Source organism: Schistocerca cancellata, chromosome 2, assembly GCF_023864275.1.
Source record: "Schistocerca cancellata isolate TAMUIC-IGC-003103 chromosome 2, iqSchCanc2.1, whole genome shotgun sequence".
Classification (NCBI taxonomy): Eukaryota; Metazoa; Arthropoda; class Insecta; order Orthoptera; family Acrididae; genus Schistocerca; species Schistocerca cancellata.
In genome coordinates this window covers 786,976,669-786,985,249 of record NC_064627.1, presented here as the reverse complement: position 1 = coordinate 786,985,249, position 8,581 = coordinate 786,976,669, and positions in this window count along the sequence as shown.

Sequence of the window (8,581 nt, the reverse complement as noted above, 5' to 3'; positions counted from 1 at the left end):
AGTTGATTGGAGGTTTGGTGTATAAGAGGTAAAGTAAGTGAGGTGCATATTTTTTTTTTTTTGGTCTATATGGAACAAGGAGGATGAAGATAGCAGACTAGAACACTAAAATGGAAGGAAGATTGTCTACACACACTTTGTTAAATCACTAAGCAGTATGTACTTTTTTTTTTGGAGAGAGGAAGTTGCATATCTTGGCACACTGACAGTTTTCAGCAACCGTACATTTTGATCTGGCTCGGCAAACATTGGTCTTGACATGATGACTATGACGTTGACTTAACTATTATTGACTGTTATACATTGCTGCCACTATTACTTGATACACATGATGAACATGAAATTTTGACAGAAGTGCATGTACACAGTTAACACTGTTCAATTACACAGTAGTACTTAATGTGGATGAAAGATGAGTGAGTGTGTTTTGTGTGTTTTCCTTTCCTAATCCTACCCACCTATCTCCTAAATATTATTTTATTTGTTTGTAGTGGCTTGCACTGACACCCATAAATATTATAGGTTATTGATGTTTGTGCACTTGTAATAGTTAATATGACAATTATCTGACATCATTTTTGTGTTTGTTATGATTTGTATGTTTAGTGTAAGAGCATTGTAAAAGCAATTGTGTGTGCATTCAAACTGTTGTTCACACCTGCACCTGTTCAAAATGATGTGTGACACTTAGAAATGTTTAATTTCTGCTGATGAACTGTCTGATTAGTGATAGTGAATATTATGGACTGTTACCTGCACTTGTTCAACATAATGGGTGCCACCTGGAAATGTTTAATTACTGCTGATGAACTGTCTAATTAGTGATAGTGAATATTATGGACTGTTACTTGCACTTTTTCTACGTGATTGGTGCCACTAGGACATGTTTCATTTCTGCTGATAAACTCTGATCAACAGTGTGATTAGTGATAGTGAATATTATGGACTGCTTTCTGCAACTACTCCACATTACTGGGTGCCACTGATGGACTGCTTCTACTGAAATGATGTCACTGGATGGTGTCTGCACCTACTCAACATTGCTGGGTGCCATTGATGGACTGCTTCTACTAAAATGATGTCACCTGTTGGAGTCTGAACCTGCTCAACATTGCTGGGTGCCACTGATGGACTGCTTCTACTGAAATGATGTCACTTGTTGCTGTCTGCACCTGTTCAACATTACTGGGTGCCACTGATGGAACTGCTTCTACTGACATAATGTCACTTGATGGTGTCTGCACCTACTCAACATTGCTGGGTGCCATTGATGGACTGCTTCTATTGAAATGATGTCACCTGTTGGAGTCTGCACCTACTCAACATTGCTGGGTGCCACTGATGGACTGCTTCTACTGAAATGATGTCACCTGTTGGAGTCTGCACCTGTTCCACAATGCTGGGTGCCACTGATGGACTGCTTCTACTGAAATGATGTCAACTGTTGGAGTCTGCACCTACTCAACATTGCTGGGTGCTACTGCTGGAACTGTCAACCACTTGTTGTGTAAACATTTTATGTGAATATTTGTATAAACTGATTTTTTGTGTATTACTGTTTGTGAAAAGTTATGAGACTCTTACCTGTACATATTCGTCATTGCTGACGCTATTGATTGAACTGTTTAACCACATAATACTTGTGTAAACTATTATGTAAAGTCACATGTATGAAAGAATTTGTATTGCTTAGTGTATTTTATATATTAGGCTATTGAAAGGTCAGTGCAAAGCCAAAATTTTATCTAGTTATATGATATTTACGTATTAATATTATCTTTTATTTTTGTCTGTATTTTTTTGACGAATTTGGTGGTATTTTCACCACCAATGCTGGCAAAAATACCATCAAATTCTAGCCCGTGGAGGAAGGGCATATGGAAGGTGGCTACACTGAGCCATAGCGCCAAAAATCGCGCCAGAGAGTATTGTTCCGCCGCCTCCACTGGCAGTGCTTATTGAGACGTAGCGGCAAGCAGTTCTTGCCGAGAAGTTGTGGTGGACACTGCTTGTAGCTGAAGTTGGAATGAGATGGGGTAGTAGTGAGTGTTTGTTCGATGTTTTATGCAGCTGTGTGATGGGAGAGATAGCAGATGTTATTCCAATGGAGATATTGTAATGGTCAGAGTGCTTTTCGTCAATATATATGAAGGTAATAAATATTATGTTGTCTATTTATTTGTGTGTCCTGAATAATGTGTCATTACAGGTTCAGTCAACAAAGCATCTGGCTTGTGTTCTTGTATTAGAGTGTAATTCTGGGTTTCTTGCACAATTATAGTATTTCTAATTTTCTTTTATCACGTCAGTATAAATGATATTTAAAAATTCTTGTCTTGTTGAAGAAGAACCGTACCAGATGTGCGTTGAGTCATACTACCACATACAGAACAGCTACACTTGTGCTTTGTTGGTTTCGTAGGTTTTATAGTTGCTGGGGACTTAATTAATTAACTGTGTTAACGAAAATTTTCTTACATTCTTTGTTGTCATTCGAAGCAGTCAGATTGCGTACTAAAACTAGTCAGGGCCAGCCGTTTACGAGACTTGCGTAATCGGACATACAGCTACTAAAAATATTTGCATTCATATTTAATTTTAATTTAGCCCCCATGCACTGCTTGCAGTACCTGCTTCAACCTCCACACACAGTAGCTGTGCTTTTGTAGGACTCTGAAGCAAATTTCGTGTCATCAGTACATTTGGTAACGAAATCCTCAGCTTCTTCACTGAGTATGTTATCTAGGGTCCAAACCAACACACATGAAGATGTTGATAAACTGCATGATACCTTCTTAAATTGGTAACATTTTTATGGCATAAAAACGTAGTGAAGTGCCAGCAGTTGGTGTCTAGTTCGACCTGCCAAAAACTTTGCCGCAAATCGACTGTCGAGAAGATGCTTTTCCTGTGGAAATTTTTCAACAACTCTTCAGGGGTCTTGGGATCCGTTTCAGATAGTGATTATTTGGTGGGAGTTGAGCACCAATCTGAACATGTCATCCCTCTTTGGGACAGAAGACTGTTGTAACTACTGCTTGCCCTTTCAATATCCCCTTGTTCCAACATTTGTTTAATTTGCTATTCTACTTGCTATTAATAGATCAGTCGAAGCTGTATGGCTGTAAGAAAAATTTATGTCCCTTAACCCTAAATTTATATCTAAAATTCTTAAAAGTATCAGACTAAAGACTTTTCAGGGTCTGTTAACACGTCTTTGAGCTCCTCATGGCTGTCACTTGCGATGTATCATAGCTTGGAAACCTTAAGACATGTAGAAATTCGTCAAGCTCTGCCACACCAATCTTACATTTTTCCACATTTTCAAAGGGATAATCTGTTGTAGCATGGCGAGCCGTCCTTGGAGGAAATTCATGATTACTAATCAATGCTTGGCACCAACTTGTTGAAATTGAGAATTGTTTTGTGCTATACCTCGGCGAGGGAAATTCCTTATCTGCCTATATCAATAACTGCAGTATGGTCTCGCATAAACTCCACCCCTAGTACGCCTTTTCTCATCGACTGTGGAATTATTATGGCATTTGTGACGAACGTCACAGCCTGACACATGAAATCAAATCTTCCCTCGTCCATGTTCTTTGCAGTGGGAAAGCCATCCACTCCTATGATTGCTCGAAAGCAAAGAATGTGGTTTCCAAAATTCCACTTATGAGTTTGCCCATGTCCACTGTAGTGGAAAGTTTTAATGACAGGACACGCTGCTTCATTGGTATTTTCACCTTGTCCAAAACGTCGTCTCTGACCTCGTCATACATTATCATACTCAGACTGTGCAAATGGGCCCTGCCTGCACTTGTTTTCTGCTTATTATTTAGTCAAGTTTGTTGAGTCCGTTGTGGATCTGAGTTCATGTTTCAACTATTTCCACTGCTTCGTTTTCTCCCTTTGTCAGCTATTTTTGTGCGCCGTTTCCCATACATGATCTCCCATTGCAATGTTTGGGTCTCTGATTTCGCCAGTTATTCCTTTCATTTTGAGACCAGCTGCCATTGCTGTTTACACCCACACTGCCATTCATGACGACGTTCTCCTGGGAGTTCACTTTCCGTTGCAGAACACAATATCCTATCTGACCACACGTACTCATCGAGATCTGTTACTATTAATTTAAATGCCTCCCGGTCATTATTTTGAACACAGAGCAGGGGCGTCTTATATTTTGTTAACATCACGTTAAATAAGAACTGAATCAGCTCACCATTACTGTATGGGTAATGAAGATGCCGATTTCGTTTTGGGATTTCGTCGGAACACTTCGAATAAGATTGCAAGCATGTTGCCACCAGTGATGTGGCTTACATGATGCTTAGTTGCAATCTGTTATGTTCCGCGCGAGAGCATTATAGCTTCATAATTTTTGATTCAAATTCTGCAAAGGTTGTACAGCGTATAGTAAGTGGTAAAGCTTTGGCGATTGTATTCCCCCTTGTGTGGCTATTCATGAACGCTAACATTCTTTGAAATGGACAAGAGTTTGATAAGCTACCCTTAAACTGAACAATGTACATCTTAATATGCAAGTCTCAGCCTACAGTGTAGGTTAGGAATTTCCTCGACGAGAAAAATGCCTGTAATCGAAGATCTGCCCCCTGACGGACATGGTCCTCGATGCTACGCATGATTCTCTCACAATGGTTCCATCTTATGTAGTTAACAGTGAGCCACAAGGCTCTGAATTCTCGCAAATATGCCACTCACTATTGACTTTGCACCAACTCTCTGCTAGGGGTACTAGAAACTCCGCAACTCACGGTCCCTTAATCTCCCACCTAAGCTTTTCTATATCTCATATGTGCAACGCAAATTCTGAAGTTTCTGAGAATCGAACCGGTTCTGTAGCTTAAGATTCAATGCACTCTTCCAGAACCCTCATTCTTTCTTCGAATTGGACTCAGCCTGGGCCAGCCTGGCCACTCTGCTATCTACTGTTTCTGAAAAACCGACCAGTTTTTTGTCAACGGATTTGAATTGGCTGTCGAATTATTCACATAGCACTGCTATCTGTTCCCTAAACCTTTTTCTATCCTCCTGCGCTTCTTTCCGACCTACTTCCACTTTTATCCTGCCTCAACCTTCCTCTCTCCTTGGCTTATTTCCTATCTGCTTCGTCCTTCCTGCATCTCTTCTTTGCTCTCCCACGGCTCTCCTGCCCTTCTTTCCTGTCTGTTTCTGCTTTCTCTAGCACTTGTTTGACCCAGTATGGAATATCCCCTATGTTAAATTTGAGCTGCTGTGTGCCACAATCGACTTTTTTTCACAAGTTGTTTAGTTGTCCTGCGGTTTTCTGGGATTCAGAAAGCGCTGTTGCTACCGACGCCTCCCCCTTTGAAAACTGCGATAGGACTTCCCCTGCTTCCTCTGAAAAACCTGGCTTAAAACTTTCCTTGCCTTTCCAGATCACCTTCTACCAGTCCTATATACGTATGAAGGAAGTGTAATAGAAATCTACCGTACACTGAACTACTGCTATCACAAATTTAACATGACCCTAAACACTGAAATATCGTCATATGTAACCCAAGAAAATCTTCTCGCACAATGGAAATTTCCCCAATAGAATCTCCAAAAATACACGCGCAACAAAAGAAACGAATTATAAATAGCACACCTAAGATGTGTCTCACTGTTCCGTCCTAACTAAAGGATACCAATCGAAACCAAAAGTAAAATACTGGCAGGGTCAACATTAAGTTAAGTATGTGTCGTTTCTGACAGGGAACCCAGGGGGCCCTTGATTTGGGTTATGATACGACGTTGCTATAAACATATTGGTGCTGATTAAATCTGAATACTGCAAGGTCGTTAGCCAAATTATCGTGAAACAACACACTGCAAAGTTATAATCCAAGGGGAAGTCGACAAGACTTTATACATAGTAGTCAATAATCAAATCTGCAGTCATGCAAGACCAGTAAGTGCAACGCTTGTTACCTTCACTGAGTAGTAAGTACCTGATTCGTGAGTTTGGCCACTATGTCCAACATTAACAATGTCACAATGAGAACAACAACAGGCTATATTTATTATTGTGGGACTCCTAATCATAGAAAAATCTGCTTATAACAGATTTTTACTTGCTCTAATTGGTGTGTGACAATCCACAAGAAGTTGACAAAGAGCAAAGTTCTCTAACGCTAACACTTTGGGGAGGTGGCAAATTATACGGAAGACTGCACGGAGAAAGTGCAGTATCACTGGGCACCTAGCGAATTCAAAGTTAGTGAGATAAGAATCACAAATTAAAAGTGAAATCGGCAGCTCAAGTCACGTTACCAGAACAAGTAAGTTGCGAGCTGCAAAGACTATAATAGCAGGTCGCACTACCGCGGAATGCGACGCTTACGAGTGGCTGGGTCACGTATTATTTCTAAGCCGTCATCCAGCCACGCTTATCTGTCTCTTTCTTAACAGCATCTTTACAGGTATTTTCCCCATGATTTCATTTAGTTATCCCGCTGTGTCTCGCTGGGGTCTTATTACGGGCTTTTCTGAACCTCACCTTCCTGGTGTCGCTTTATGTTTCCTGTGGTGGGATCAAACGAAGTTTTCCAGTTTATTGATCACCTTCCACAGATTATGAAAATCTTCTTCAGTATAACATTAATGCAAGGGCGCTGATGACCTAGCTATTTAGCGCCCCTCACCATATATCATGATGATCATCTTCATCATCATGATCATCATCATCATCATCATCATTTCCACAAAATCAGCCAAGTACATGCCCATCAGCATCAGATGCCAGCCAGGATATGTATAAGCGCGATACTTACTTCTTAGTTCTCTCTCCTCAACTCTCTACTTTCAAAAACTCTACATGGAAGATACTAATCAATGCAGTTGCCTATACGACAGACGAGAATATCGCTTATTTCTCGAGAGAAAAAAAGGGGTGGGGGTCGGGGGAATGCAGCAGAAACTTCCCACTCTTGTCATGCAAAACGAACAATAACAAACAAAAGGTTGGTACTGGCCTGAAGCAGTGTCTCCTCAGTTGGCCAGCTTGTGCGACATATGCGATTGGATACACCAAAATTTTGGGAGCGAAAGCAACCAACTTTTTCATACATGACAGGTGGCGCCGCAGCAACTGATCCTCCCATGTTCATTCTGAAATGGAGATAATGACATGCCCATCTATTCTCTGTAGACGGCAGTGGTGGCATGGTGTCCTCTGCCCTCAGCGAGGGCTGGTGCTGGTTCTGCCCAAAGCAGCACAGAGCGGCCCGAAGCTCAACTTCTGTGAAAATTGTTCGTGTCCCCGTGCAGGCTCACTTCTCGTAAGGAGACTGACTGACTGCCACCTGCTGAACAGCATGAACCTGAGACCACGCTGGAAGTGCAACTTCTCAGTGAGAAATATGCAAAGCTTTCTTCTTAGTAAATATATACAATATTTACAAAAAATCACCTGTAAATAGTAGTAAAAAATATGAAGCAACATCTCTTCGCGATATGTGAGAGTGATGTCACAGGTTTTAAGTTCTAGAAGCTGACACCCACTGCCGATACACACTGTCAGCTACTAGTCTTGCAGTACAGTTTTAAGATCCAGTAACTGTCAACCACTGGTCATACACGCTGTCTGAACGCCTATTGCCGGCCAGAGTGGCCGAGCGGTTCTAGGCGCAACAGTCTGGAACCGCGCGACCGCTGCGGTCGCAGGTTCGAATCCTGCCCCGAGCATGGATGTGTGTGATGTCCTTAGGTTAGTTAGGTTTAAGTAGTTCTAAGTTCTAGGGGACTGATGACCTCAGAAGTTAAGTCTCATAGTGCTCAGAGGCATTTGAACCATTTTTTTGTCTGTACTTGTACATCACATCTACTCATTTCCGTCCCTTTCGGATAATTCCTATGTAGTGTGTCGTTTTCTTGTGTTTGAGTGTATGTGCAATCGTCACGCAGCTGTCAGTGCAGTACCTAAGACAGATAGGCATTAGGGTTCAAATGCCGCTCGGGAACTCAGTTATAGTCATACACGGTCATAGCAACATATACTCTGATTACAGTAAAATATTTAATTCTCAAAACATTAAAACCATGGTAGTTCAAAATACAATAATGCACATACTGAGTGGCCGTATGATACCGTGTAAAAGTACAGTGTGCAGTTTGTCGTTAAATTGTGAGTACAAAATGTTAAGTTTTAATTTTACCGGTCGTTCTCTGGAGATACTCCAACATTTATTTGGAAAGTACATACTTTTTTTAAAGACATGATGAGAGGTGGAATTTTAAGTCTGAAAAGAAAACAGGCACTGACCTTCGAAACTGTGGGCTTGGCTACGAGAGCCCAGGCGTCAACCATTCATCCATCAGCACCAGGAAAAGTAATGTCACCTAACTGTAGGCAGTTAGGTATAATTATTGAAACTGGACACATTTTGATACTGAAGTGAGATAAAAACTTTGGAATAATGAAAAATAAAATATTTACTCTTTATAAGTGCTTTTAGTTTTAATACGTACATGATATGGTCTGTTGCACTATTGGAAACACATTTTTCAGTTGGAATGCACTTGGGTGTTGTTCACGTGACCTTATGCTAGTCTGAGC